We start from the raw sequence: 7,113 nt of genomic DNA, 5'->3' as shown, positions 1-7,113 counted from the left end.
GCTCTACCTTCCCTCAGCTCTACCTTCCCTCAGCTCTATGTTCCTTCAGCTCTACGTTCCTTCAGCTCTACGTTCCCTCAGCTCTACCTTCCCTCAGCTCTACCTTCCCTCAGCTCTACATTCCCTCAGCTCTACCTTCCCTCAGCTCTATGTTCTCTCAGCTCTATGTTCCCTCAGCTCTACATTCCCTCAGCTCTACCTTCCCTCAGCTCTATGTTCTCTCAGCTCTATGTTCCCTCAGCTCTACCTTCCCTCAGCTCTATGTTCCCTCAGCTCTACCTTCCCTCAGCTCTATGTTCTATCAGCTCTATGTTCCCTCAGCTCTACGTTCCCTCAGCTCTACCTTCCCTCAGCTCTACGTTCCCTCAGCTCTACCTTCCCTCAGCTCTGTGTTCCCTCAGCTCTACCTTCCCTCAGCTCTACCTTCCCTCAGCTCTACATTCCCTCAGCTCTACCTTCACTCAGCTCTACGTTCCCTCAGCTCTACCTTCCCTCAGCTCTATGTTCCCTCAGCTCTACGTCTTCATGTAAGTAACCAGGAGTCTCCTGCTGAAATCCTTTAGGTCTTTTTTATTTGTGTTCAACTCGTGATGTGCCACGTTTACTGGACGGGATCCGGTTCACGCTGCCTGTTGTTTAAACGCCTCCTAGAATGGGTTTTGTTAAGAGGCTCCATAAAAAGAGGCATTCTGCTTTAAAGCCGAAGTAGGCAATTTCACACGTTGCCGGTTTGCAGTGAGAAGAGGCGACTCAAATTGGCTCCAGTTCATTGAACTCATGTAACTTTATGTGTTAATAACCTGATGGAACTCGTACATGTACATAACGTAAATATTGAAACAGATCAGACGAGTGAGTGGATAACTTCAATGGTTGAAATTAGGAAACAGAAATCACATGCTCCAGAAGGTTTTTCTGTCTCTTCTATCTTTGAATATTCTCGTCTAAAAATAGCAGCATAGTCTTTTGGGTGTGGTGAAGCGTTTCAGACCGACTTTATTATTGTCTTCGTTGTCAGATTGCCAGCCGTTAGTTTCTACGTGGACTTGTGTTTCAGGCAGCGAGAGGTTTTCTTTTTGAGCCTCATTTGTTTCTGTGTTACATCACAGAGAGGAGACACCACATACCTACTCGTTATATAGACACCCATATACAACACAACATTATCACACACACACACACACACACACACACACACACACACACACACACAGAGAAGTCTCTTTCAACTGTGTTGCTTACTCTGCAGTTGAAGATCTGAATTCTTACATTGAAGAGTGTTAACACCACACCCTCTCGGGGGTTTCACCTAATTAACTTTAAATGCTGCTCGCTAAAAGACAACGAGCACCTTCGATGCATTCTGCTTCATTGCAGAACCGAACTTCTTTATGTGACGGATCCTTGCAGATCTGTAGCTTGAAACCAGATGGATTGCCATCCAGGGATTCTTTACTGCTGTTACTCATTTTCAGACTTTACGAATTCAAAGTCGGTCAGTTTGGTCCTGCTTTCTGAGAGCTATGCTTTGGATAAACAGTTAATGTAACAATGTGGATGAAAATTATAATAAGAACACCAAAAACACTCTGGGACTTAAAATTAAAGTTCAAAGACAAGGATTCTTTATCACACAATACAATCATTAATAAAAACAAATCTGGCAATGAATTATAATTTCTATCATAAACATTTTCAATATATATATATATATATATATATATATATATATACAGTATATATACATATATATTGTCAATATTCAATATTTCCTTGTTTATTCAGCTTACTTACTTAGCATATAACATTAACATTTAGGGCATTTAGCAGACGCTTTTGTCCCTAAGTACATTTATCCTAAGAAAGAAACCACAACATATCATTGCCGATAAAGTAAGAGCGAAAAAAGTGTTGGGTCCTCATTTAAGTAAAGTAGTAGCTGTTCAGCAAGTATACCTTAAGTACAACAGTGCTATGATCTAAGTGCTATGGGGGGGTGTTGTTAGTGAGTCATGCTATGCAGATTAGAGGCGAAGTCTGAACAGGTGAGTCTTGAGCCTTTTTCGGAAGATGGCAAGTGACTCTGCTGTCCTGACATTAGTCGGGAGTTTGTTCCACCACTGAGGCGCCTGAAGTAGAGGAGCGAAGTGCTCGCTTCGGGGCGTGTGGTTTGACCAGTGTTTGAAGGTAGATGGGTAGATGCCGTTCCATTGATGGCCCTGAAGGCCAGTGTCATCGTCTTGAATTTGATGCGTGCTGCAACAGGGAGCCAGTGGAGGCCACGGAGGAGGGGGGTCACATGGGAGAATTTGGGTAGATTGAAGATAAGGCGTGCTGCAGCGTTCTGGATACGCTGCAATGGTTTAGTCACCGAGGCCGGGAGTCCGGCCAGGAGAGAGTTGCAGTAGTCAAGGCGGGAGATGACCAGTGCTTGGACCAGGAGTTGCGTTGCATCCTTTGTGAGGAAGGTCAGAATCCTGCGGATATTGTAGAGGGCAAATCTGCAGGATCGGGCCACAGCAGTGATGTTGGGGGTGCAGGATAGTTGGTCATCGAGGATTACACCCAGGTTCCTCGCAGTTGACGATGGCAATACTGTGATGATAGATATAAGAATGAACAACATAAGTGTGTTTGAAATGATGTTAACTTCTATATTAAAATATTTAAGAATATTGCTATAATAAAGAGAGATTTGAGGGTATGTGGAGTGAGGTATTGCTCCTCGTATCAACACGACCACCACACCCGTCAGGAATCCACATAATTGCCTTCAGCACTTAATGACGGGCCACCAGTTAAGATCAATTATGTGGCCTGTGTCACCATTACTTTCCCAGAGGCCTCTCCCTCTCTGTCTCACTGATCAATGTGCGCCCTAAAGAAGTAAAGCAGACGTCTTCTGTTTTCAAATTCCTTGAGCCAATATTGCCTGAGGGGGTGATTTCAGATAGGACCCCTCCTTGCTGGGAACAATGGATCAATGGCGTGACTTTGCATGTTCCTCCGAAATTCATTGAATACCTTTAGTGACCTGGTCTGTGTGACCTGAGGACAGACAGATGGATAGAGACACACACAGTGGTGTGGCTATCAATACTCTGTGTGATTCGTGTTCAAAGAAGTGAATTGTCCAAATGTTTCATGTTGCTGAGAATGAAAACAAAGTGTCTGCAAAGTTTCATGGTGGACACCCCAATGATCACATCCATGTGACGCTGTAACATCCAGATCTGGTGACGTCATATTAAATACTAGAAAGACTACTGATGGTGGGGGGGCAGGGGTTTGGCTGGACTTGAACCACCAGACTGTGTTGTTGTTGTTGTCATTGTTATTTTTGTTGTGATAACAAACTTTGGAGAAAGTTTCATGAATATAAATGTGTCCACCACGTTGGATGTTGGGTGATGACCTTCTAGCCGAGACGTCAGACTCTTTGACAGTAGTGATTCAGAATGAGAGTTTGAAAGGGCTCCGTGAAACCTCCAGGCTCAGAACATCCCAGTTATCTCCCCCCACAGGCTGAATCCTATCCCCCTCCCATATCTCCGTCCTCGACCAGCTATCATACTGCTCTTATCTGGAATCCCGAGCGGCTTTTATTTCTCTTATTTCACTTTAAAGCTCTCTTCTCACAGTATAATTCTCTGGTCACTGTAATGTTGTCGGGACACTGTGGTGCCGGAACAAACGATACTTCCAATTATAGAATAGTTTGAAAGTCATGCTGATGTTCATCAATCAATCGATTTTAATGTTGTGACTATTTCATAAACTGCAATGAAACTGTGAACTTGTTACCAAGATAAACATTTCTAAAACGTTAGGATTCCACCTGAAAACCTGTGGAACTTATATTAGCTGAGTACATTAGCTCTTATTGTTTCTATGCTACGCTAGCTACTGAAGGTTACCTGCATGTCTTTTTAACAGTGAATTTGCAACAGTGAATGAAGAGCACAACAACTTTACATGCACTTGTGTCTCGATCAGCAGCTGGTTCACTTTCACACTCGAGCTTCTATTTGTATCTTTTGTTTTTGCTGCTGAATCAGTTGAACGTTGTGGATTTATCCTTCAAACAGATACAGCGGAGACTTCTGTCTGCTTCTCTCTGGAATCACTTCTTCCTTTTAACAGAAGAGATCTGACATGTCTTCCGGGAGTGCAGTGTGTGGCAGTGTGGGGGGCGGAGCTTAGTGATGGGTCAAGTCACTTCAGTTTTTCATGATGTGCGTTCAGTTTTAGATCAACCATCATTTTAATCCTGTGATCATGACAGAATTATATAACTGCTCACTGATTACTGCAATTATCACCTCAACAGGGAAATAAACATAAATGAACAATGTCTTAAAATATCTGTTTCTGCTGCTCTTGCTCATAAAAACCACCTCGAGTCCATGAAGAGGATGGAACAGGGGAATCATAAATGAACAAAAGGCCTTTATCATTCATAATACATCCGGTATGAGGGAACAATGATGTCTGCAGTAAGACTCAACTTTTTGTTGTTATTATTATTATTATTGTTATTGTATCTGTGTTGACATTCCTGTGTCATCACCATGGAAACGGTTGCTGCTGACCTAAATGCCATTCTCGACAGTTCAAGAAAATTCAGAATTCAGATTTACATTTGATTTGTAGCTCCAACTGTCTGTAGTGTGCGTGTATATATATATATATATATACTGTATATATTAGGGCTGTCAAAAGATTAATCGCATTTTGTCCATAGTTAACTCGCGATTAATCGCAAATGAATCGCATTTTTTGGCACATTTTTTTTCTTCTAAATGTACCTTAATGTATTTTTTTCATATTCTTAATACTTTTAACAACATAGGGGCAAATATACTTGATTTATGAAAATGTTTATTTAACACTTCAAATATCCCCTTACCAAAACATGGGATCAAAACATGGTTATAAGAATATATCACAAACAATTAAAGTGAACATGTCACAGGAGATAGTGTAACGGGAGATAAGTTTAAAATGTATCCAGGGTCGTCTGTTTTGGCCGAGGGGCGGCGGCGGGCTCTCTGCATCTGCCGTGTGTTTGGCTTGCAAGTGAAATCTCAGACTGGACGTACTTCTATGGTAGCTCATTTCATACCCACAGTACGCGCAGATGACTTTGGTCCTATCGACTGAACCATCCGGCAGTCTTTTGAAGGTGAATTTGCCGTTCACAAGTCCTTTCTCCATTTTTTCGCTTCCTCCTTTGTCCCGTAGTGGCGCCAATCCTGCTTCTTCTTCTTCTGCCTCCCTCTGGATCAAGACTACAGGTGCCACCGACGGCCATAAATCATACAATGCGCGTTTTCTTTTTTTTTTTTAATACCGAGCGCTAATCGTGCGTTTAAAAAAAAAATGTAACGGCGTTAAGAGGATGTTGCGTTAACGCGTTATTAACGCGTTAACTTTGACAGCCCTAATATATATATATTATAGCATAGCCTGTTGTACTAGCCTGAAGTCCCTGAAAGAATAAAATAACTTTATTATCATGGCGAAACCTTTCGTTAATGTTCTCGTAGGTCAAACACAGGAGATAAAACCATCTACATGAGACTAAATCACCAAACACAGGCTTCCGTATCACGGCTCAACACCTGTCTCCAAAGTTGCCCCGTTGCTGTTGAATCCCGCCGCATTGATTACGAACCAACACCTGCAACATTTGTCTGCAACGCGACTGACTTCAGGTCAGACTGACTTCATCAGGTGATTTATGCCTGAAGCCCTCAGGATCCAGGTCAACGATCGAAATGATGCTTTTCTATCATTTTGATCGTTGATATTCAAAAACCGGGGGTCACAGGTTCGATTCCCAGGTCAGGGTCTCTACATGTCTTCCTGTGATAGACTGGTTACCTGTCCAGGTGAACCCTGCCTGGGATCAGCCCCCTGCGACCCTGAATACAGAATAAGCGGTAGACGATGGATGGGTGGATATTTAAAAACTGCAGGCTGAAACTACATGGTTCCTTCCACCCTGTAACACACACACACACACATCTTCTCCATCTTGCCTTGTGTGTTTCTCTGCCCCATTTCCTCCTGCCAGCGCCACGATGAAATATTAACAAGGCACCCTAACCCACATATACACACACACACTCTAACACACAGACACACACATACACGCACGCACCCTAACCCACATACACACACACTCTAACACGCATATACACACACACCCTAACCCACATATACACACACACCCTAACCCACATATACACACACACACCCTAACCCTCATACACACGCACAGTCTCTAACACACACACATACATGCACACACTCTAACACACATACACACCCACACACACTCTAACACGCATATACACACACACCCTAACCCACATATACACACACACCCTAACCCTCATACACATGCACAGTCTCTAACACACACACACACACACACATACACGCACACACTCTAACACGCATATACACACACACCCTAACCCTCATACACACGCACAGTCTCTAACACACACACATACATGCACACACTCTAACACACATACACACACACACTCTAACACGCATATACACACACACCCTAACCCACATATACACACACACCCTAACCCTCATACACACGCACAGTCTCTAACACACACACATACACACACACACTCTAACACGCATATACACACACACCCTAACCCTCATACACACGCACAGTCTCTAACACACACACATACACACACACACTCTAACACGCATATACACACACACCCTAACCCACATACACACGCACAGTCTCTAACACACACACATACACATACACACACACACTCTAACACGCATATACACACACACCCTAACCCACATATACACACACACCCTAACCCTCATACACACGCACAGTCTCTAACACACACACATACATGCACACACTCTAACACACATACACACACACACTCTAACACGCATATACACACACACCCTAACCCACATATACACACACACCCTAACCCTCATACACACGCACAGTCTCTAACACACACACACACACATACACACACACACTCTAACACGCATATACACACACACCCTAACCCTCATACACACGCACAGTCTCTAACA

The sequence above is a fragment of the Eutrigla gurnardus genome (genome assembly GCF_963514095.1).
Source record: "Eutrigla gurnardus genome assembly, chromosome: 2".
Classification (NCBI taxonomy): domain Eukaryota; kingdom Metazoa; phylum Chordata; class Actinopteri; order Perciformes; family Triglidae; genus Eutrigla; species Eutrigla gurnardus.
Note: the sequence above shows the minus strand (reverse complement) of the source record.